We start from the raw sequence: 26,235 nt of genomic DNA, 5'->3' as shown, positions 1-26,235 counted from the left end.
GGGTTTTCTGCCCTTAGTTTCTGCCCTCCTATCTATCCTACACATTACTACTGTATTGACTTTCCTGACCTTTTGTGATTAAAAAAATGTTTTCTATTATAAAAGTGATAGATATTAATTAAGAAGACTTCCTCAAATATTGAAAAGTATGGCTAACATGTTTTTTAAAAAATCACTAATAACTTTCATATCTGGAGACAATATTTGTCAAACTCTCTAATCAATTTCCTTAGGCAATAGTCATAAGTTTAGCTTGTTGGTTTGTTTGGAAGGTAGGGGATACTTTCTGTTATATCACTTTCTGCCAAAAATATTTCCAAAAATCGATGTTTCAAGGTCTTGTTTCCAGTGCTGCACTGGATATCTGGCCCCAACACCAATTGCCCTCTGGCTGGTCTCCAGCACAAAGGTGTGCTATGACTCCAGGGCCTTGTCATTGATTCATTGACTCATTCATTCAGCAGATATTTCCTGAGCATGTTCCCTGTTCTGGGAAGTTTAGAAGTCAACAAGAAAGACAGAAGTCACTGTTTTCGTGGAGCTTACAATCCACCACGGGGTGAACTACAACAACCGGATAAGCAGAGAGAAAGATTTTAGATGGTGATTCATGCTAAGAAGCAGGGGAAGGTTGGAGAGAGACCAGATAGAAACTAGTTCTTTTATATGTGATCATCCAAAAAGCTGTGTGATGTGTGGCCAGTGAGCCAATTCCAGAATGAAGTAAGGCAGGGCTTCCCAACAGTGTTTGTAGAGGGCCTTCTCCACCCTTCTCTGCCCATCAGGTCACGTTCCTCCTCTTCCAGGAAGACATCCTTTTTTATCAGACTCTTTCTGCAGCTTTATTTCTTCCACAAAGGCAACTTTCTTGAAGTTCAAGACTAAGTCACCCGGAGCAGTACAGTGCCAGGGTCATTGAGGGTGCTACGTCAGTGATTGCTGAAGTCACTTTCAAATCACTTTTGCAAGCTGCAGAGTAAAAGATGTGTGTGAATAAAAGGAAACTACTTCATCATAATAAAGGCCACATAGGAAAGGCCATAGCTAACATTATAATTAATGGTGAAGGACCGAGAGCTTTTCTTCTTTTCAGTCAGGAACAAGATAAGAATATCTGTTTTCACTACTTCTACCCAACACAGGCATAATTCAAAAATTAAATTAAAATTTAATTTAAAAATTAAAAAAGACAAGACATCCAAATTGGAAAAAAAAGAAAATTTTTTCTCTTTTCAGATGACATATTTATGTTGAAAAACCCCCAAAGTATAAAAAACTATAAGAACTAATAAATGAGTTTAGCAAAGTTTTAGGAAATAAAACTGATACACAAAAAACCTTGTTGCTTTTCTTTACAACAATGAATAAGGAAGTTAAGACAACAATTCCATTTTCAATAGTATTAAAAAATTAAATAAAACACTAAGTACTAAAGCTTATCCAGGAAGCAAAATACAGAAAAGTATAAAATATTATTGAAAGAAAGAAGGTAAAATAATATAAATATATTTCATATTCATTAACCTGAAGACTTAATATTGTTAATATTACCCAAAGTGATCTATAGATTCAATGAAATCCTATCAAAATTACAATAACTGATTTTTTTTTTGTAAAGAAGAAATAGAAAACTTCATTCTTAAATTCATAGGGAATCTTGAGAGAACTTGAACAGACAAAATAATTCTTTTTAAAAAAGGACAAAGTCCAAGGACTAAAAATTCCTGATTTCAAACCTTAATACAAATCTATAGTAATCAGTGTGGCACTAACTTAAAAGCAGACCTGGAGACCAAAGGAATAGAATAGAGAGCCCAGAAATAAGCCCTTGCATGAATGATTTTTAACAATGGTGTTAAGACCACCAATTAGGAAAAGAATGGCCTCTTCAACAAATGTTGCTGAGGGAAAAAAAAAGGATATCCATATGTAAATAAATGAAGTTCGACTGTTATGCTATATACAAAAGTGGATCTAGTAGATCAAAGATCTAAAAATAAAAGCTAAAACTATAAAACCTTAAGAAGAAAACAGGAATAAAATTCAAAACTTTATGACATTGGATTTAGGGGTGGTTTGTGGAATACCAAACCAAGCAGACAACAAAGGCAAAAATAGATAATTTAGACAACAACAAAATAAAAATCTTTAGTGCATCAAAGGACGAAATTAACAGAAAAAAAGGCAACCAAAAAAGGTAACCAATGGGAGTAAATATTTGCCAGTCATAGTGTCTGAAATGGGGTTAATATCCAGAATATGTAAAAACTCCTATCAATCACTTAACAACAACAACAAACCAACTGAACAAATAACTTGATTAAAAATAAGCAAAGGACCTTAATAGACATTTTTGCCAAAGAAAATGTACAAATGAACAAGAAACATGAAAAGATGCTCAAGATCACTAAACACTAAGGATACAAATGAAAACCAATATGATCATCTCATACCCATTTGGATGGCTTCTATCAAAAAATCAGAATAGCAAGTGTAGGCAAGATGTGGAGAAATTAGATTTCTTGTGCACTGTTGGTGGGAATGTAAAATGGTGCAATTACCATGAAAACAGTATGACAGTTCTTTAATATGTTATATATATATAATGTATATATATAATATATATATATATATAATGCATATATGATATATAACCAACTATCCTAAATATAAAGACACGCGCCCACACACACCCACACACACATTACACTTCATGATATGGCAATTCCACACTCAGGATGTGTACCCCAAAGAAGTAAAAGCTGGGAGAGGGTTGGGAATAAGGAGTTATTGCTTAATGAGTACAAGGTTTCAGTTTTGCAAGATGAAAGAATGATGGGGAAGGATGGTGGTAATAGTAAGAGTATGAAAATATTTAATACCACTTAATTGCACATTTAAAAATGATTAAGATGGTAAATTTTATATCACATGTATTTTTACAGTTAAAAATTAAACAAATGAACACAATGATCTGTGTGGGGAGAACAGTGATTTTCCTGGCGATTTCTGTTTGAAGCTCTCAGGGGACTTCTATTCCTGGGTAGTTTATAGAGGAAGGCCCAGATGGTTTGGAGCCAGAAAGCTCTGAGTTCAAACTCCACCATATCCTTTATAGGCTGTGTGACCTTGTGGAATAAACTCAACCTCTCTTGGTTGAGTTTATTCATTTATAGGAACAGGAAAATAATACTTACCTAATATATATAAAAAGCTGAGCCCAGTACTTGCTGGGGGTGGTCAGTGCTAGTTAAGGGACAGAGAAGATGGTGTTGAGTTGTTATTGCTAGGAGACTCATATAAGACCCCTCCCACTATGTTTGATCTTTTGAAAATATAATTTGTGTGATCCTTATTATAAAACTAAAATTTCATATAACATTCTGTTGATGTGTTTGTAAAGAATGTAGTAATCAATACCTTCTTGTAAATATTCTCATTCGATGTCTATCAGTTTCTTAATTAACTACACTTACCTTCCTGTAGAGGATAAGAATAACACATGAAAGTGGTGGACCATGAAATTCACGTCTTAATTAAAGAAATAGTTGGTTAATTCAGGTTATGTTTTTATTCCTCATTCCCTACTTTTCACTAGTAGGCTCATGCATGCTCAAAAAACCCTCAGTGTTTCTGGTGGATGCCATATGTCAACTGGTGACTCCCCGTTGCCAGAATGCAGGTTTCCACATGAGCTTGTAACAAACTCTGTTCATCAATGAAGGCCTGAGAAACTTGGCTCATGGTCATCTCTCTTCGCATGTCCATCTCTTGACCACTGTCACCTGTACTTTGTGTTGGTGGTCAGTGCAACAAAAGTCACGTAGCAATGAGTTGGCTAATATTTACAATGTATAGTGAGCTTGGATCTCATTCAGTCATGGCTGTCTAGAGGGTAGCAGAGCTCTGCTTTCCAAGGAGTAATATGTGTTTGTAAAAAGAAAAGCAGTATTTTCATTTTGGAAAAACTTATCTACAATCAAAGAATTAAGAGTTAGAAACAGGGGCTGGCTATGTAGCACAGTGGTAGAGCACATGCCTACGATACATGAAGCCCTAGGTTCGACCCCTAGGGCTGGAAAAAGAGATAAAATAACATAAAAAGTACATAAAATTATATGAGACACTGGAAAAGTTAACTAGTCTGGGCTGGTGAGAGGGTGGCATAGTCATCATAGATAGACCTCGTCTCCTGCTCAGGTGGTCCTGACATGGAAACTTGGCCTCCTGAATTTCATTTCCCTTCTTTATAAATTGAGAATGATGACAACTGGTGTCTAATATTTGTCATACTATCCTGGCAGATAGTATGTACTCAGTAAATAGCAAATAGGATGTAGTGTTGAATTGTTCCTTTTAGGCATCCAGTCACCTCATAATTGTTGTTATAGGAAGAGCAATGGCACTAGAGACTGGTGATGGGTTTATTCACAGGGCAATTATGCTTATTCTACAAACATCTTAAAAGGACAGTTGATGTTCTTTATAACAGTTTGTAAACATGCAAATCTAAGAGTGATTTGAAAGAAATAAAATGGCAAAATGCATTCTTTAAAAACTTTTGATGACACATCAAGTATTATTAATTATTGCCTAATTATTACTTCACCTCAGTTTTCAAGTATTGCTAGATCCCAAATTTGAGATAAAAATTTGCTCAGTATTTATCTGGCTTTTATCCATTTCTTTTTATAATACTATTTTCTTGATATTTTTCTGAGGAATGTTGCTTTTTTTCAATGTGAATATGTGTGTGTGTGTGTATATATATATATATATATATACACACACACATATGTATGTATACACACACACACACCCAGTTGATGTATTTATAAAGAATGTAGTAATATATATATTATATTACATATATATGTATACACATGCACACACTTATACATATATTTTCCCAAAATTGTTTGCATCATTTTCTCAGAATTTCATTTTATGGAGATTAAAACTGAAATAACTTTCAACAGAGTCTTCCTATAGAACATAATGTTTCAACTGAGAAAAATTCCCTATAAGCAATAAGGTACCCCACTTAATACAAACTGCAAGAAACTCTCACTTTTATTTTTGATGTTAATATGTCAGTTCAAATATGTCAATAGGAATTATTTATGGTCTTCCATCAGAGTATTTTTTTAACAAAAATGTTATATGATGAAACATTAAATATGTTGTCATGACGTATGATTCCATTGAAGGTTTTGCTAACGTCAGATGTTGGAAAGTCATGGGTCTTCTGACTTTTATTTCATTCCAGTTCAGAACATAATTTATCCAATTAAGAATGCAGCTTGATTTTCATTTGTTAACTCATTAGCCACCCTTCTGGCCACCTGAGGCTGGAAAATATAATCTTTTACTAGACACATTGCTTTTCCAAATAAAATCAGAGATCTGTTATTGCATTTGGGTAGGCAATTTGTAGGCAGATGGGCAGTTCCGTTTTCAAACTGTCACATCAAGCTCATGTCAGTCTGATCTTTGCATTTGCAATAGTCAAGCTGCTTATTTTCCAAACTACTTTTTACTTACCTTAATCACAGTTTGTTTTTCTTTGAATAAAATAAAATAGGCCATGTTTGCTTATAAACTTATTTAAAATTTGCTATATGAGTATTCATTTGTAATGTGACTATTCGTTACATAGTCTCCTTTTGGAAAGAGTTAGAGCAAATGGAATATTTTCATAAACTTGAAATAATTTTGTTAAAAAAAAAAAAAAGAATGCAGCTGACCGGGCAGGGTGGTGCACATCTGTAATCCCAGAAGCTTGGAAGGCTGAGATGGGAGGATCACGAGTTCAAAGCCAGCCTCAGCAAAAGCAAGGTGCTAAGCAACTCAGTGAGACCCTGTCTCTAAATAAAATACAAAAATAGGGCTGGGGATGTGGCTTAGTGGTTGAGTGCCCCTAAGTTCAATCCCCATTACTTCTCCCCCCACCCCCTTAAAAGAATGCAGCTGTATCCAAAGAGTCTCTCTACCTGTTGAGATATTTCAAAACATAATTATCCAGTTTCAGAATAGAAATTTGTACACAGTTTAAGCTTTCATTGCTTAATTTGTTCAGGTCACTTTTGGGGTGAATAAATTCCAACGGCTTCCTCTTCATTTTTAAGAATTAGGTTTTGTTAAAAGCTACAGGAGCAGTTTGTGTGTGCGTGTTTGGTTGATGATTTTCAATTGCTTTCATCCTAAATGCAACTTTATTTCAGGGACTCATTGACAAAATGTTCTGATTCCATTGTCAGCCATTTAAGTTGGTTTATAAGCTAATTCTTTGAAGATGCAAACATTTCCTTTTTTTTTTCCCCTAAATATTTCTAATATTAGCTTGCAGACTGACAAAAAGAGAAAACAGGATGCATTGGGGAAACAAATTGCCCACTTTTTTTTCTCTGCTCTCACACTCTAACAATCAACACCAGACTTTTGTCACCCCAAAAGGTGTGGCGCTCCCTCTCCATCTGCGAGACAGCAATTCTGTAATGGGTCCCTTTCATGAAGCAGGAATCCACTTATGGTTTGAATAGAAACCTTGCTGCTTGACCACTGGTGGCTTAGTTTTAAATGAACATTTTTTTTTCCTCTTCTCCTGCCTAACTGCAGGGAAAATAAGATGCACATTCTTCCTGTCCTAAGCAGAGTTATCTGTCCCTCCATTTATTGCCCACCTGAGCAGACAAACTCCAGACTTGGAAATGGGAAAATAACCCTCTTAAGGATTAAGTTGAACATTAATTACACTACTGATAATATCTTGAAAATAGCCCTTGGTATCCCCCTTTAAAGCTCTCTGTTCCCTCTAGCAGTTAGAATGCAGCCTCTGTGAGGTGAGTTCATGGTCTTTCTCCTTTGCTAGCAAAGCAATAAAACTTCTTCCTTTCCCTCAAAATCTCATCCTTATTATTGCATCAGCACTGGGGACAAGTACTGGGCTTTGGTATCAATTCTGCAGTGGACACCAGTTTGTATATCTTTTATTTTTATTTATTTATTAATTTTTTTGGCAGTAAAAGCATTTTAATCACGCAACAATCTCGAAAGATGAGACTCCAGAAGTTGGAAAAAAAATAACGAATCTTGGATACTGGGACAGACATGTTAATGCTCCAGCCACATATCTTGGATGCCTCTGTCACCTGTGTACATCAGGTCCTGCTGTGCCTTAACTCCTAAGAGTCAGCACTTGGTGTCTTGATCAGAGGGGGATGCACCACATTGAGATCAAGGCCTACTTTGCTCCTGTGACAGAGACTCAGAAATGCATAGAAATACCCACTTCTGGAACTGATTCAATGACTGACATGGTGCAGAGACATTGACACAGTAGCTCCCTTTGTCCCAGCTGTATAACTTTGGGGGTGTGACAGACACTGTCCACGGAAGTTCCCTGCAAGGTTAAGAATTCTGTGAGCTTTCATTGTCATCTCACTGTGCTGGACTTCTTTCCCTTCCTGGTCCTCATTCCTCACTCACTCCTGGCATTCCCTGGCAATACTTCCTAATCAGTCACTTTTACATGGATCTTTATTGTAGTATCCACTTCAATGGAACTGAAGACAAGACAAATGGTCAGTCAATTTTTGCTGTGTAACAAATGACCCCAAAACATAGAAGCTTAAAACAACCACCATCTATGGAGCTTTTGATTCTGCAGGTTGGCAACTTATGCTGAGATTAGTGGGAAGATTTTTTTCTAGTTTGATAGATTGTAGTAGACCCCAAAATAAACCATAACAGTTTGCAGCTCTTCACATGAATAAGTGAAATCTAATTTCCCTACCCATTGAATTCGGGGTGGCCCTGAGACCTCCTTTGGTAGATGGAATGTGACAGAACAATGCTGTGCAAGTTTTAAGCTCAGGCCTAAAGAGACTTGAAATTTTCTACCTGTGTTCTTACAATCTTACCACCACTTGATCATATCCAAGGAAACCTGTTGGGAGAAAGAAAGTCCCAATTAACAGAAGCCCTATTGATTCCTTCCATCCCATTTGAAGTTATTCTAAGTCACCAACCTCAGACAACTGGCCAACTGAGCACTGATGCGTAAGAAAACCTATCAGAGATCAACTAAGCTCACATAGCCAAGAAGAATCACCCTACTGACCACTCCAAATTGCCAACTTGTAGAAGAATAAATTAATGGTGAGTGTTTTGAGCCACTGTACTTTGGGTGCTTTGTTATACAGCAAAAGCTGACAAATACAGATGGTTACTTTTATCTTTAAGTCCTTGGGGACTACAGCCTAGATTATAGACCCTTGAAACACGTTATCAACTTTTCTTTTTTTTTTTTTTGATTGTTCAAAACATTACAAAGCTCATGACATATCATCTTCCATACATTTGATTCAAGTGGGTTATGAACTCCCATCTATTTGGAGGTCACTTCAGATCTTGTAGGTTGAGGGCTTAGTCCCCAAAATGGTCCCTGCTCAGATTCAGATACAAGATGGTTGGATTATAAATTGGAGTTCTGTGATCCCCTACCCAGGTTTAAATAATTTGCTTGAGTGCTTCACACCCTATTTACATTTACCTCTTTATTATAAAGGGTTTACATATGCATTTATATATTATATATCAAATATATACTATATATGGGTCTATATTTTGTGAAAAAAATATATAAACATATACATGTACTGGGATTAAACCCAGGGGTTGCTTCATCACTTTATCCACATTCCTGTTTAATTTTTGAAACAAGGTCTCACTAAATGGCAGAGGCTGGCCTTGAGCTTGTGATTCTTCTGCTTCAGCCTTCTGAGTAGCTGTGATTACAGGTGTACACCACAAAGCCCAGCTTAAAGGATATTTTAAAGGATACAAATAAAGAAATGCATAGGGTGGAGGTATGGAAGAAGAGATGTGGAAATTCCATGCCCTCTGCAGGCGTGTTATAACAGAGCAACTCTCTTTCTTTCTGTCTATCTTTCTTTCTTCCTCCCCCATTTTTTTATTGGTGCATTATAGTTGTATATAATGATGGGATTTGTTACCTATTTGTACAAGCACAAAATACAACAATATAATTTGGCTAATATCACTCCTCCAGCTTTCTTTTCCTTTTTTTTCTCTCTATCTTCCAGGTCTGAGAGAAAACACACTCCAGAGCTTGACCTTTGGATCCTGACTTATTTAACATAGTGGTCTCCAGTTCCATCCATTTTCCTGCAAATGACATGATTTCTCTTTTTCTTTTTGGTTGAATAAAACTCTGCTGTATATATGTACTGCATTTTCTTTATGCATTCATCTGTTGATGGACAGGTAAGCTGGTTCCATAGTTTGACTTTTGTGAATGGTGTGGCTTTAAACATGACTACACAAGTATCACTATAGTAAGATGCCTTATTTTTAAACAAAATTATTTTCCTTCAATTCCCTTGGAAAAATGTTTCCCTTCAAGTAATTTCTCCATCCTTCCTACCTTTTCCCTGATCTGCCCCCATCTTTAATATCCCTTCTCATGGTATTCTAAAAGAAACCCTTAGCAATGTCTCTCCTCACCTCAATTCAAGAGGTAACATGTCCACCTAAAAAAAAAAAATGCAAATGCTGGCCCCAAATGGTTGAGTTTCCCTTGAATGCAAGGAGGAAGAACGGAGATTCAGGAGATGAGACAAGAGGCAACCATGTGACATGCTTGGAAGCCAGTGAGTTTGGTGAAGTGGATTCCCTGTCTCTGTTCCCCACTACATCCCCTCCCCCCCACAACTCTTTGTATCCCTGAACCCCCAGAGATGGAGATCTGAGACAGAAATTTCTCTATCTTCCTCAAAGACTTTGAATAAACTCAAACAGGTTTTGAATAAAACCTGTCCCCTCACCAGCCTGCCTCCTGAGCTTTGGTGGTACCCAGGTGACAAGCGGTGAAGTCTTCTTTCTGAGTGACAGTGCCACCCTCCAGGAACTTCCACGGGTTCAGCTACCTAAAAGCTCTCGGAAACCTGTCCTTTTATTATTTTTTTTAATGGAGACTTAATTACATAGGCATGATTGATTAAATTATTGGCCATTGGTGATCAACTTAAACTCAGTGCCTCTCTCCTCCCTGGAATTTGGGATGAGGGACTGAAACTCTCAACCCTCTAATTGCACATTGATCTCTCAGGTCTCAGTGACCAGCCCCCATCCTGAAGGGAGGGCCTGCCAACTCATCAGTCAACTCATTAGCACACAAAGAGAACACTATTTCTTCAAAGGTTTCAGGGATTTTTAGCAGTTCTATGACAGGAACTGGAACAAAGATCAAATATATAATTCACAGAATTACATTCAATCACTTGGGTAATTTTTTTTTATTCCACATCAGTTTTGTCACAGACAGTTGAAGTTTAGTTTATGTGTGCATAAAAGGATTTAAACATGTGAAAATTGCAGTTTCTGTTTCAATAGAGTAGCGCAACTTGTTTGAACACAATTATCAATTTTATGTACACCACAAAAAATCTCTTCCAAGTTATCTTTTGCTACATGTGTTTTTGAATTTAGTGAGAATATTGGTTTTACCTCAGGCTGTGCTTCCTCCAAATTTTTATTTATGTAGTCATTGCAAAACAATAATTTTATCTTTAGTGCTGAACTTTTAAACTGCATTCATAATGGTCGTCATAATAATGTTCCGCCTTCGACAGGATGAGCTTAACTGCTTGATGTTGATTCCATACCTTGATCAGAAAATCAAACCATTATTGGAATTAACTGCTTTTCTACTGAAGCACCAGAGGACAATGACTTCCTCCTGGTCTATGGTTTTATGGTGTGTGATACATTTCTGGGAACAACCTATCAATTACCTATCACTTTACATCTTGTAACTACAGAATCACTTGGAATTACAATGAAGGAAATATATTCTAGAACATTATGTGAACCTAAATGGAAAGCTATGCTTCACAGAGTGACGTGGATATAATGTCTGCTATTATAGGGGCTTCAACACCAGAATTTTATTCTTGGTTGTGGTTTTAAACTCCAGTCTGATAGCAAGGTCTCTGGAAGAGACTTGGAGGCATGGATTTTATTCCCCCCTATGGGGTCCAAAGAATATCCATGGGTTGTCTGTCTGGGGCCTGGGTCTCCTTACTGACGAATCTGTGGGGTGAGTGGGGTAGTTTCCAGGGTCCTGAACCTCTGATCTCCAGAGCTGGGATGGCTGGGCCCCTCATACTCCCCTTCCTTCCTCATTGGTCTGAAGAGGCTTCCAAGCCTTCGAGGATCAGTGTTGTTAAGGAAGCTGTGATAAAAAGATCCTTCATTAAGTAAACTCTTTAATTTCTAGAACTAAGTCTTCCTCACTTTCTTTTTTCCTCAATATTTAATTTTTTTTGTACTCTTTAGGCAGCTCTGTGACAAGTATCATTGTGACTATGGTTCTTGTGATGAAGGCACAGGTCACTACTCATGGGGGGTGTGTGTCCAGCACAGCCCATTTGGGTTTCCGTTTTGCATACAAAGGAGTGGGAAATGAGAGAAGGCAGCCGACTTTCCAGGTGAGGTGGTGAGTGAAGGGGTGAGAGCAGGGTTTGAGTCCAGATGTCTCTGAAGCTTACTTAAGACCACCTTCTTTTTGCCTTGCTACGGATACATTTCCAGAATCACAATGACTGGGTCAGACTGACAGGGTAAAGACGGAAGAGCAGTGGGAATATGTGGTTAAGGGAATAATTCTATTAAATGGGTCCATAGTGCTGACCCCTGTGCATGCTTTCATTTTTTGAAAGCAATATACCTGCAGCCCTGCCTGGCTTAAGACCACTGAAATCTTTCCAACTTGATTGCAAAAATCAGGGTTGATTTTTGAATGGAGGCCTGTGCACTGGCTCAGTTTCCCAGAAGTCCTCAGCCCTGTAACAAAATGATGTGAGTATCCTTAAAGCCTTTGGAACATATTTTTTCCTCTCTCCCTTAGAGATGAGTGAGGGAAGGGGGTGGGGCACCATAGTCACAATGACACTTGTCACAGAGCTACCTAAAGAGTTGAAAAAAAAATTTAACTGGTGAGGAAAAAAGAAGGTGAGGAAGATTTAGTTCTATAAATTAAAGAGTTTACTTAATGAAGGATCTTTTTAGCACAACATACCAGGATGCAAATGCATTACCTCCCGACTCAGCCAGACGTGAGAAGGTCCACGGAGCAGGGAGGCTGCCTTGTTGCGGGAGCTGGTGGACAGCTTTTGCACTGAACTGCAGCTCCCACAGTGTGGGGCACCAGAGCAACAGCCTCAGTTCCCCCTCTTTTCACTCTTGTTAATCCCCTGGCCCATAGGCTCTGCCACATGTCATGTGGCACCCAGGGGGGACCAGGGCTGTGGAGGTCACTCCTTCTTGTGTGGCCTAGGGCTAGTCTCTGAAGTCCATGTCTAAATCCTCCCCTGTTGGAGGTGGGGGTCACAGCCTTGTCTTGCAAAGAGATCTGGCAAGAGCCAAACAAAAGAGCAGATGCCAGTGTGCTTTGAAATATCACAAAGAATTGTACTGTCGGAAAGTGTCACTATAATTGATAATAATAACATTTCAGTATGGGACTTCCCTGCTGAGCCCCTTTTCATAGAAGGCAGAGGAGGATATTTTTAGATCCTGCCACCTGTCATACTCCCCAGGCACCCTCTAGACTGAAAGAAATGTGTCATGAGAGGCCCTTCACACCAGGGATGGAGGGGTGTGTATGGAGAAGAGAGACGTGTGTGACAGGCCTGCAAGGCTTGTCATGAGAGAGACTGTCAGGTTGTCTTTGGGCTTCATCTTTATTCATATTCCTCCAAGGACCACTCCCAGGCACTCTGCTACTTGCTGTCTGCTTGCTGGGGGTGGGGCTGGGGCACATCTGCAATTTCCTCACTTCCCCCAATCTCCGGTGTCCAGTGCCTGCTCTCCAACATGCTCTGGCCCCAGTGGTCCCTGAGGCAAGTCTTTGTATATATGAAAGCTTGGTATTGACTCTTTGGAAAAGCATGCATGATCTCCTCTGTCTTCTGGCTGGGCTGCACGGATGGCGGATCAAGGGCTGGATCAAGTGCCTGAATGTGCAAGTTTCTAGGGCAATACTCCTTGCATTTAAGACACCAGGTTAATAAACACCCACAGACCAACCATGAGTTCATCGAGTCCAGAGCATATTTATTGTGCACTGGGAACAGCAATCTTGGGGGCAGGAGGCAGAGGCAGCCTGATATTATGCTGGGTGTCTACCTCGGACTCTGCTGGGGTACAGTCTCTTGTCACCAAGCTCTGATGCTGCTCTGGGTGTGCAAGGGTAAAGAAAATCTCCTATCTCATTGGACAGAAATTTTATGCTCTTATTAGAACACAGCTCCCCCGCCCCTGCCCCGGGAGAGATCACACTGGTTGATGAACATCATGCTTCTCTCACTTGCTGCACAAAATCAGAAACCCAAGAAATTCAGGAGGCTTATGGTGTCATTCACCTGACCCTAATGAAGCTCAAAAAGTGCAAACTCAAGGATGAAATCCCCTAGGACAGTGAGGGATGCAGGAAGTTGGGTGCAGGGTGTGCACGTGTGACCCCTGAGGTCCAGCTCCGTGGGTGGGTGGTGGGCAGTGTCTCTTCTGCTGCATGAGGGGTGGAGGCTGCTGATGCTGAGAGCATGAAGGACTTGGAATGGAAAAGAGGAGGGAAAATTAGCAGGCTGGATAGGAGGATTTGTTATTCAGGGGGAAAGGAGAGAACCAAAGCCAAATAAAGGGGGTTTTATTCTATGTTTTTTTCCTCCCCCTGTGGCTTATCTTTGGCTATTCCTTCAATGTTTAGAAAAATCTTTGTTTCTCAGTGGGAAGTGGGGCGGTGCATTTGTATTCTTTTTTATAGAGTCTGAAAATCTTTTTAAATAATTTTTTAAAATTTATATATGATAGCAGAATGCATTACAATTCTTATTTCACATTTAGAGCACAATTTTTCGTATCTCTGGTTGTATATACATTATATTCCCACGGATTCATGTCTTTATACCTGTAATTTGGATAATAATGATCATCACATTCCACCATCATTAATTGCTCCCTGCCCCCTCCCTTCCCCTCCCATCCCTCTACCCTTTCTAGAGTTCGTCTATTCCTCCCATGCTCCTGCTCCCTATCCCACTATGAATCAGCCTTCTTATATCAAAGAAGACATTTGGCATTTGGTTTTTTGTGATTGGCTAAACTTCACTTGGCATCATCTTCTCTAACTCCATCCATTCACCTGCACGTTTATAGCAGCACAATTCACAATAGCTAAACTGTGGAACCATCCTAGATGCCCTTCAATAAGATGACTGGATAAAAAAAAATGTGGCGTATATACACAGTGGAATATTCCTCAGCAAATAAAAGAGAATAAAATCATGGCATTTGTAGGTATATAGAGTCTGGAAATCTTGAATGTGTCCCGTCACACTGGGATTCATGAAAGCAGAAGACAGGATGTTCAGGGAGAAACAGAGCAGGGCATTTTTCTGGAGGATGTGGCTGGGCAAAGGACCGCGTGGATTGGATGAAGAAGCTCTGGTGGACCCAAAGTGAGGAGAGATCAGGGACCTAGTGTTTCCCACCGCCCAGAATGAGGGGGACAGGTAATAGGAAGGCCCTGCCTGCTGGGTCAGCTGGTTGGAACTCTCTCCTGTGGGTGGTGGGGACCCAGACAGATTTGATCTTCATCAAGGATGCCTGCTGTTAACACTGTTCACATTACTGTTGTCCCCTGGAGGCTGAGGAACTGCGAGGGAAACTGGACTTCCTCAGAGAAGTACCTTGGTAGTGGACAGCCTTGGAGGTCAAGGCTCAGAAAGGGTAGGGACTGCAGACCTCTGGAAACCTGGGGGAGGGCTGGACAAAAGGAGATGGTAGGAAGAAGATGGTAGTCACACACCTGAACACGGTGGGGACTGGGGAAAGAAGGGAAGAGGGAGAGAGAGAGAGAAGGAAAGAGGGAGGGAGAGAGAGAAACCACCCACTGTCCAAGGGGCAGAGGTCCAGGCTCTTTGGAAAGCTGTCCTCCCAGGCAATTCAAGCCAACACTCCTTCCCCAGGCATTCTGGGAGGATGCTAATCAGCTCAGGGGTCTTTGTGAGCATGAATGATAGCCTTCCCTGGCCAGTGGTCCATACCACCTGACCTCACCTCTGGGCAGAACCAGAGGTGGGGCTCTGGAGTAGGGGAGGCAGGCAGGTAGCCCAGAATGTGTACCCATTTCCTTGGCAACATCAGATATGACTGGAGGTGTCTCTGCTGTTCTCTACACACCCTCTCCAGTTTTTGAAGGTATTCCCACTACCCACAAGTCCTTGGCTGTGGCTGCCACTATATTCTCTTTTCCAAAAGAGAGCATGTCAATGTCACCACCCCTGGGCCATGCATTTTGCATTTATCAAGAATGCAGAAGAAAGGGGTGGATTTGTCCATTATAATGGAAACCAGATTTTGATCCCTGACACTGGGGTGGAGCTTTCTCAAATGCAGATGGATCCCTCCATGGAACAACCCTCTGCTCTCTCCCCTGCCTCACACCTATCACTGACTGCCTCTGTGGTCCTTCGTCTAGTTTGTCTCACAGTTAGACATGCTGCTCCTTGGGATGAAGGGACTGGTTATATTTGTTTTCTCACCATCTGCATGTCTGCTGGCCCATGTGGCAGGGTTAGCATCAACAATGACAATAATAATAATAACAATAGTCTTCATGAACAGCACTTCCAAGTATATGACAGCTCATTTAAACTGTACAACCATCCTCTGCAGTACCAGCGGTTACTTATTTTTGTTTTACAGGTATGAAAACTGAGCCCAGAAAGGTCAATAAACTTACCTATAGTCAGTCACACAGCAGTGAGTGGTAGAGGAAGACCCCTGAATCACGATCTTGACCCTGTTGTTGCTAGAGGACCAAGAAAAATTGGCTGAATGAACAAATAAATGAATGAATCAATGAGTGAAGGGAGATTTTTGTTGTTGTTGTTGTTGAAAACACCACAAACCTCTGTGGCTGAAACAGAAAAGGATTTTCTGTTTAAGTGTGTCCCAAGGTTTGGCAGAAAATACAGTGAATAAAGAGGTGGGGGAAGGTAAGAGTCTGTAGAAGTTTCTGATGCTCTACCCTCTCTGGAGAAACTGGAGGGTAGAAGCAGATGGGCAACCACCATGAGTCAGCCCAGGGTGAAGCGCTTTGGCCTATAGCAGTCAGATTCCTACCTGGTGCCCTGATGGATTATTGCCCTGGGTGTCAAGGGGCAGGGGCTGTGAGGTACCCAGCAGCAGGCGTAGGCAGCTGGTTCTTGATGGAGCATTTGTCTTTTGGAGGAAGAGTCTTTTTTGGCCATCCTGCCATGCCTCCCTCTCCAGAGTGCCTGGCACCATGAGGCCCCCATGCACAGTCTCCAGAACCTTAGACCCGACACAGCTCCCTGTGGTGGATTTCTTACTGTTCAGGATTCCGCCTATGATCAGTGACTCACAGACAGGGTCAAGCGATACTAACATGCAGACAGGAACCACAGGTGCTGGACCTGCACATCTATGAAACCACGCAGCCTGGGTGGAGTCCTGCTTGCTTCTGACCTTGGGTAGCTCACCCAACCCAGCTAGTCTCAGTTCTGATATATAACATGGAGCCCACAATAATAGCTCATGGGAATGGGGCAGACAGCAGTACCAAATGTTTTCAATATACCCTCCACAATTCCTGACCCCAGCTTAGAATTCTGCAATGACAATTATGCTTCATTTTTAGAATTATTAGTATTTGTCATCTCCATACACACCTGTTCCAGCTAAAAACCCAGTGTCAGTCAATGCCTGCTAGAAGGAAGGCCAGGTTATGCTTTGTTATCACAGTTTACATTTCAAATCAAACAAATCTGTTTGTTGACTTCAGACTCTCCCCCTGTGTCTTCTCTAGTGAGGGTCTGGGGGTCTGTCCCTCTAGGGCAGGGTGGCAGGGAGCATGATCTTCTCACCAGCCCTTAACTTGGTTCCTTACTAGCTGCAGGACCTTGGCCTTAACCTCCCAGAGCCAATATTTTCTCATCTGTAAGTTGGGTTGACAATATTCCTATGGTACCAAGTGCTGGTGGGGTCTCAGCTTCCTATCTCTGCCTCTGGGACCTTCTTTTCAAAGGACCACAGGCAGGAGGAGACTAGCCTGGTTAGGGAGCCCATGGTCCGGCACTCTGGGGCAGCAGCTCTGATTTCCATTGGAGGGTGCTTGCTTCAGCCCTCAGCCTTTCAGTCCACCCCAATGGAAGGGTCATTGGAGTGCACTGAAGGAAGGTGATATAAGTGACATTGAATGACCTCACTCTGGTTTTAACATGGTTTGTCCCCTCTAAAACTCATGTTGGAGTTTAATCCCCCTTGTAAGGCATAAAGAGGGTAGAAACCATCTGACTATAGTGTTCAGAGGTGGGGCCTTTGGAAAATGATTGGAATGAATTAGCTAAGGTCTCCAGGTTGGATCCCCATGATTGAATACTGGTGGTTTTATAGGAAGAGGGAGAGAAGCTGAACATGTAGGGCTCCCTGTCTCCTGCCAGGTGAAGCCTTGCACTGCCTTGGGGTTCGCCATCAAGATGGCCATCACCAGATGTGGCCCTTCCAACTTGGACCCAACCATGAGCCTCAATATACTTCTTTTCATTATAATTATAGCTTTTCCAGTCTGTGTGCTGTGTTATTCACAATAGAAAACAGATTCCGACCAGATGGCCTTGTCCCAGCCTAGTGTTCCTGTCCCTGGAAGTACGACTAGCCTGGTGCTGGCATTTCCCATCCTTGAGTATCTTGGTACTTTCCCTATAGTTTGTGTGTTCTTTAAAATCTTTAAAAAAATATTGTTACTAAATCATTATTGTTCTATATAGCAGTTGGGTTCTTTTTGACAAAATCATACGGGCAAGGATTTGATTTTGTTCCTCATTCCTCCTGCTCTTCCACCCCTTCTCTTTCCCCTACTCTCTTTGCTCTACTGTCCTTCCTTTTGCTCCTTTATTTATTTATTTAACTATCTATTTATTTATTTATTTTTGTTCAAGGCTTTCTGCATGTACAAGAAGTTGAAATTCCCTTTGGTACCTTTATATGTGCATATGACATGATTTTGTAAAATCCAATCCATATTTCTTCCCCTTTTCTACCCTTTCTCCCTCTCATTCTCTACCTTATACTCCACTGATCTTCCCGGTATATTTATGAGATCTGATGCTTCCCCCAAAACACCTTCTTTCTCTTGTTTTGTTCTAGCTTCCACATCAGACAGAAAATGTTCAACCCTTGATTTTCTGAGTTGGGCTTATTTCACTCAGCATAATCTCTTTTTCCATTTATTTGCTGGAAAATGACATTATGTCCTTCTTCATGGTGGAGTACAACTCCATTGTGTATGTGTATATGTTATATATACATACATGTATATTATACATACATTTGTGCACAGTGACATAGGAATCTAGCTTCATTTTTCTATGTATGAATATCCAGTTTTTCCAGCAATGTTTCTTAAAAAAGCCTATCTTTTCTCCAACATATATATTTTTTTGGTATCTTTGTCAAGTATCAAATGGCTGAAAGAGGGTGGGTTTGTCTCTATGTCTTCTATTCAATTCCACTGGTCTTCATGTCTATTTTGATGCCAGTCCCATGCCATCTTTGTTACATTAGCTCTGTAGTATAATTTGAGATCAGGTATTGTGTGAGGTCTCCTATATAACTCTTCTTGCTCAGAATTGCTTTGGCCTTTCTAGGTCTCTTATTCTTACAAATGAATTGAAGGACTTTTTTTTAGAAATTCTGTGAAGAATGTTATTGACATTTTGATGGGAATTGCTTTGAATCTATATATTGCTTTTGGCAAGTGAAGGCATTTTAACAATATTAATTCTGCCTATCCAAGAACATGGAAAGTCTTTCCATCTTCTAATTTCTTCTTCTATTTCTTCAGAGTCCTATAGTTTTTATTGTAGAGGTCTTTCACCCCATGGTCATATTAATTCCTAGGTATTTTATTTTATTTTTTTGAGGCTACTGTGAAAGGGATGCTTTTTCTGATTTCTTTCTCAGCTGAATCACTGTTGAAGTCTAAGAAAGCTATTGATTTATGAGTTTTGACCTTGTATCCTGCTGTTTTGCTGAATTTACTTATCAGCTCTAGAAGTCTTTTGGTGGAATTATTTTTTAGGTCTTCCAGTTGTCGGATCATATCATCAGCAAACAGAGAGAGTTTGACTTCTTTTCTAATTTGTGTCCCTTTAATTTCTTTCTCTTGCCTGATTGCTCTGGCTAGTATTTTGAGAACTATATTGAATAGAAGTAGTGAGAGTGAACATCTCTCTCTTTTTCCTGATTTTAGAGAAAATGCTTTCAGTTCTTCTCCATTCAGTATGATGTTGGCTTTGAATTTGTCACAGATAGCCTTTGTAATGTTTAGGTGAGGTTTTCTTTCAATTTCTAGTTTCTCTAGTGTTTAACATAAACAGGTGCTGGATTTTATCAAAGGCCCTTTTCGAATCTATTGAGATGATCATAGGATTCTTGTTATTTTTTGGAGGAGGAAAAGTTTATTTTGGTTTATGACTGCTGCAGCCTGGCTGGCTGGGCAAACTAACCGGGGGGGGGGTGATGAGCAACTTGTGTACATTGATACAGCAGGAGTGGGAGCCGTTTACTGTAGGACAGGAGGGGTATATATACATTACACACAGCTTATCTTAATTAACATAAACTAGATACAGCAGTCAACCAATAAGGAATCTCCACACTTAATGGCTCGCTGGCGTTACTTCACAAACCACTCCCCCTGGCAAAATGCCAGGCACCATCCTGACTTGTTTACAGATCCTAACATATGATTTCAGATTTCAGTCCATGGTCTGCCAACTCCATTGCTCTAGTACTGGAGTAAAGTAAAACATCATGGCAGAGAAGCACTGCTCATGGTGGCCAGGAAGGAGAGAGAGAGAGAGAGAGAGAGAGAGAGAGAGAGAGAGAGAGAGAGAGAGAGGGACTGGGGTCACAGGGAAGATGAACCCTTCTAAGGCATGAGTCCAATGAATACCTCTTCCAACCACACCCCATCTGCCTACAGTTGCCACCTAGTCAGTGCATTCACATATGATGGACTAGTTAGATTACAGCTCTCACCATTTCACCTCTGAATATTCTGTCATTTATTACAGGAGCTTTTGGGTACACCTCATATTCAAACCATAACAAAGAATGTTGGCACAATTCTGAGTTTATCTGCTAATTTCCTTATTTTTTTAAATCCCCTGCTTTCTTAGTATTTATTGACTTCAATTTTTAATCCTTCTATTGAATTTTTAATCATGCTAGCATTTATTTCCATGAGCTCTCTCTTATTATTTGAACATTCTTATAAAAATCACCCTGATATTTTGCAATGAATAATAAATCACCTTGTATGTTTCTGAGGATACTGAATGTGGACTGGAAAACTTTGAAAAAAAAGTTTTTGCATACATCTAAATTATCTTTCACTTTCTTTTGAAGTTACTTGTTTTTGTTTGTTTTGATCATTGCCTTGCCTGTTAAGAATTTTGATGGGTCTATATCATGCCAGTTGGAAAGAACTGTTGGCTCTTAATTCTTATAAAAAGTTGGAAGTTCTATGTGGCTGGGTAACATGTGAATTGGGATGCTTCAGAATAGGGAATTTTAATGAAGACCTAGTAATTTACTAACAGTAATGACTCTTTACTAGGAGTACTCTATTTTTTTAAAGATATACATGACAATAGAGTGTATTTTGACAAATCATACATTTACAGAGTATAACTTAGGATCCCATTCTTGTGATTGTACATGATGCAGAGTTTCACTGGTCATGTATTCATTTATGAGCATAGGAAATTTATTTCCAATTCATTTTACTGTCTTTCCTATTCCCATCTCCTTTCCCTTCCCTTCATTTCCCTTTGTCTAATCCAATGAACTTCTATTTCCTTCAAACACCCTCATTGTGTGTTAACATCTGCACTTGAGAGCATTTGGCCTTTGGTTTTTTGGGGATTGGATTATCTCACTTGACATGATAGTCTCAAGTACGATGCATTTACCAGCAAATGCCATAATTTCATTCTTTTTTATGGCTGAGTAATATTGCATTGTGTATATATACCACATTTTATTCATCCATTCATCTGTTGAAGGGCACCTAGGTTGGTTCCAAAGCTTATATTATAGGAATTGAGGTGCTAGAAAAATTGATGTGGCTGTGTCACATTAGTATGCTAATTTTAAGTCCTTTGTGTATCAACCAAGGAGTGGGGTACTGGGTCAAATGGTGGTTCCATTCCAAGTTTTCTAAGGAATCTTCATACTGCTTTCCATGTTGTTGCACCAACTTGCAGTCCTGCCAGCAATGGATGAGTGTACCTTTTCCCCTACATCTTTGCCAATATTTATTGTTTCTTATATTCTTGATAGTTGCCATTCTGACTAGAGTGAGATAAAATCTCAGTATAGTTTTGATTTGCATTTCTCTAATTGCTACAGATGTTGAACATTTTTTTTCATGTGTTTGTTAACTATACATATTTCTTCTTCTATGCTGTTCAGTCCTTTGCCCATTTATTGATTGGATTATTTGTGGGTTTTTTTTTTGTTTGTTTAAGGTTTTTTTGTTCTCTATGTATTCTGGAGATTAATACTCTATCTGAGGTGCAGGGGACAAAGTTTTTCTCCCATTCTGTAGGCTCTCTCTTTACATTCTTGATTGTTTCCATGGCTGTAAAGAAGCTTTTTAGTTTGATACCATCCAATTTATTGATTTTTGATTTTACTTCTTGTGCTTTGTTGAGGAGTCTTGTTGAGGAAGTGAGTTCCTAAGCTGACATGTAGAGAGCTGGACCTACATTTTCTTCTAGTAGGCGCAGGGTCTCTGGTGTGATGCCTGGGTCCTTGGTCCACATTGAGTGGAGTTTTTGTAGAGAGAGAGAAAAGTGTTTAATATCATTCTGCTACATATTGATTTCCAGTTTTCCCAGCACCATTTTTTTTGAAGAGGCTATTTTTTCTCCACTGTATGTTTATGGCACCTTTGTGTAGTATGAGATAACTGTATTTATATGGGTTTGTTTCTGCATCTTTTATTCTGTACCATTGGTCCTTATGTCTGTTTTGGTGCCAATACCATGTTGTTTTTGTTACTGTGGTTTTTCTAATTTCTCTTTTACTTGATTCATAATTGGTGTATAGGAACGCAATTGTATTATTATTGGTGTTAAGTTTATATCCTGCTACTTTCCTGAATTCAATTATGAGTTTAAGAAGCTTTATGTTGGTGTTTTTGGGGGCTTCTAAATATGGAATCATATCATTGGAAATTGGGATAGGTTGAGCTCTTTTCCTGTTTGTATCCCTTTAATTTCTTTCTTTTGCCTAATTGCACTGCCTAGAGTTTCCAGGACTATGTTGAATAGAATTGGTGAAAGGTCATCCTTGCCTTGTTCCAAGTTTTAGAGAAAATGATTTCAACTTTTCTCCACTTAGAATGATGTTTGCCTTGGTTTTACACATATAGCTTTTATAAAGTAGAGCTGTATTCTTACCATCCCTAGTTTTCCTAGTGTTTTGAACATGAATGTGCCGCAGTCTGGCTGCGCACAAATCATGAGTCACTCAAGCAGGAACAAACTTTATTCTCCGAACTCCCACGAACACCACTCACACGGCCCTTCTAGGCACACCACACCAACCGGAACTCCCTCCACCGGAACTTCACCAACCAACGGGAACTCCCCAGGAATCCCCAGGAGAACTCCAAAGTATCGGGTGCCCGAGACGGACAGCAGGGGTCTATATACAATTGAATACACAACCTGTTTCAATCCAGATTCATCTTAATGGCTCGCCTCTCAACCATTACTTCTGGCAAAATGCCAGGGGCCATTCCAACTCGTCTGTGGCTCTCAACAGAATGGATGCTGAAGTTTAGCAAATGCTTTTTCTGCATCTATTGAATCATCAAGTGATTCTTGTCTTGAAGTCTATTGATATAATGAGTTATGCATATTGAGTTCCATGTGTTGAACCAACCCGGCATCCCTGGGATCAACCCCACTTGATCATGATGCACTATTTTTCAAATCTGTTTCTGTATGCAATTTCCCAGTATTTTGTTAAGAATCTTGGCATCTATGTTCATCAGGAGTATTGGTCTACAGTTTTCTTTCTGATGTGTCCCTGTCTGGTTTTGGTCCACACTGAGAGACTGCTCCCCAGGAAGCTCCCCTGGATCCACTTCTGAGGTTGAGAAGCTAAAACTTAGTCCCCTCATCACCCAAGGATGATTTCTGGTTTCTTTTATTTCGTTTCTAACCTCAATCAATTCTGCCCCTGTCCTTTCAAACTCCTGACTAGGTGCATCTCTCCCAGCTGATCCTTCAAGCCGCTGGTCTGAAAGGGAAGGGGGCAGCCAGGTGGGTTTCCCCAACCTGTAGTTCTCTCTGTAAACCCCTCTCTGTGTTTGTTTTCTGCTGGTCACTTAGGCACACTCTGTGTTGTGAGGTGTGCATAGGCCTGTATTTTGGGCCAAGTTCAGTTTTCCAGTTCCTGTTTTCCCAAGCTGCTTGCCCCCAAGCCGCAGCTGCAAAATGGTTCCTTTCTGTGTCCACCAGGGGCGGCTGGGAGAGATGTGGCTACTTTCCTGCACAAAGGTAAGGGTATTGTGCAGCACACCTTTAGGTATTGGACAGTGCCTTTGATCTCTGATCTCTTTGTACCCAGATACACTTCAGACCTCCTAAAAATGTGGGTTCCTTTATCCCTCCATCTATTTCACTGGTGGGTAGAGGGGATCACTCTGGCAGTGCTGCTGGTGGCTCTGGGGATTTCTTCTTTACTTTATTCTATCTAACTTCCCGAGTTCCTGAGAGTCCTTAATCTGCTTTGAATGTCCAGAATTAATTCTCAGTAAAGTCCTTCTTGCCCCTCCTTCTTTTCTTATCAACCTTGCTGAGAAGCTGCCTGTCTGCTTTCTTGGTTTCATACCAGGGAGGAATCAGCAAAGCGACCTTCTCTATTCTGCCATTTTCGTCCATCTCTGATTCTTGTTCTTGATTCTATTTAAGAGATGAGTTACAGTTATAAGTTCATGTACCCTGTCTTCAAGGCCTGAAGTTCCATTCTCCACAATCTAATCTGTTGGTGATGCTTTCAAGTGGATTTTTGATTTATTGTGTCTTTCATTTCTAGGAGTTCTGATTAGTTTCTTTTCAACCTTTCTATTTCTTTATTGATACAGTCTTTCATCTCCTGTATTTGTTCTCTTAATTCATTCCATAGCCTTTCTTTCAGTTCATTGATCATTTTAATAATCATTTTTTTATAATCTTCCTCTGGAATTTTATCCATATCTATGAGACCCTTTGTTGGGGGATTGCAAAATTTGGAATATTTATCTGACTATTTTCTCATGTTTTCAGAGGTCTTGAACTTGTACATCACGTGCAATTGATTCCCTTTCCCCTTATATATGCATATTCTTTCTTGTTAGTTATCTTTCTTATTCTAGGATTTCTCTGTTTTGATATATGAATAGATATCAAAGGGATGAGACCTGAAATTCCCCTGTTTATTCCGCCATGGTGCCTGGTTGTTGATTTGGAGTTTTTCTTTCCCTGATTCTATAAGTTGAAGTAATATTAAGGCTCGGGTGGGCCTAGATATTGTGTAGGATGAGATTAACTGTTGCTTGGCTGAGTTGTGAGTATTTCTTGGCAGCATGATCTCTACTCTGTGATCTTGCCATGTACCAATAACTTTCCAGCCTCTATTGGGGCGGGGGGAAGGATTGCACTAATATCAGCAGCAGATGTACACCCTGAAGATAAATGTCTGGTGTCTACTTTGACTTCTGTAACGCTAAATGCCATCTGTATAGGAATGGTGGGGTTAGCATTTAACATCAGTACTGGAAAAAAAAACACCTATGAACTAGATCAGGCATTAAACAGCAAATGTCTACTATGTTGTCCACTGTATTAATGGTCACAACAATATAAATGCAGCAGGAGTTACATAAAAACCAATAATTCTATTATTTAATGGGATTATAGTTTCTTAAGTAAAGAGAAAATAAGTGGTGAAAGTTTGAAAAATTTAAAAAAGTGATCAGAGGAGAGGGAAATGTTGGCTGTAAGAAGAAGAAATAAAAAATAACCGAAAGTAATACAAGAATCAAGAGAAGAAGTGGAAACTGGAAAACTTGCCTGTAAGTAGGGATGACAATGAAGAAGAGAGAGAGGAGGAGCAAGAACTAGGGTGTGAACAAACCAGTCAATGTTAGATCAGAACAACTTAAACCCTCACATAATTGAACCCTACCTTGGTTGAATCAAGGCTAAATAGTGAATAACTGCAGAAGAAAGCAATTAGTGTGAAAATAAAAAAATATATATGAATATCTATATTTTTTCAAGCCTATCTACACAGCGGGAAAATCCACACTCGTATACATGCACACAAAATTATGCATAATGGAAAAAAGTAAAAAGTAATTTAATCTGATAAAATGATGCTTGAAAAAAATGGAAAACTTAAAATTTAGAAAAAGTATCAGAAACAAAAAACTGGGAGTGCGGAGAATGAAGGAAAAAAGAGAAAAATCATACTGAGAAATAAAGGCATTATTCTGCTGTGATGGTGAAAACTGTTGGCAGAGATGGAGTTTAATTCTTTGTGTTTGTTTTTCACTTGGTACCCTTGGGTCATGGGCTGGGGGTTGTTAAGTTTAATGCCTTTGTGTTCCTCACTTAGCTGCTGGCTGTACTGGTTAGGAGATAAAGCTGGTTGTGGTAGATCTCAGCTTCTAGTTTCCCAGGCAAGGATGGGAAAGCATAATTTGGATGCAGAAGAATTGTGTATTTCTGTCGTGAGGTGATGCAGAGTTGTAATTGGGAAGTTCCAGTCATTAGGGCTTAGTCTTGACTGAAGTATGGAATTCCGTGGATACATGCTTGAGATTCAATCCACACCCTCTATTGCTGAGAAGATGCTAGTCTCTGTAGGATATCCGGATCTCTAGGGCCTCCAGTAAAATCCACTTTTAAGGGCATAGGGGATAAACCCCCAGAGGTTTCACATTTACTGTTATAAATATGAAATGCTGGGTGTTCTCTCTGAAGCACAGATGCTCCTGTGTGGCCGCTACAGGCAACTTCCCAACAGCTTTTATGTGGTATCAGTAACAAAGGGAGCTTT

The sequence above is a fragment of the Urocitellus parryii genome, chromosome 1 (assembly GCF_045843805.1).
Source record: "Urocitellus parryii isolate mUroPar1 chromosome 1, mUroPar1.hap1, whole genome shotgun sequence".
In the NCBI taxonomy this organism is placed as follows: domain Eukaryota; kingdom Metazoa; phylum Chordata; class Mammalia; order Rodentia; family Sciuridae; genus Urocitellus; species Urocitellus parryii.
Note: the sequence above shows the minus strand (reverse complement) of the source record.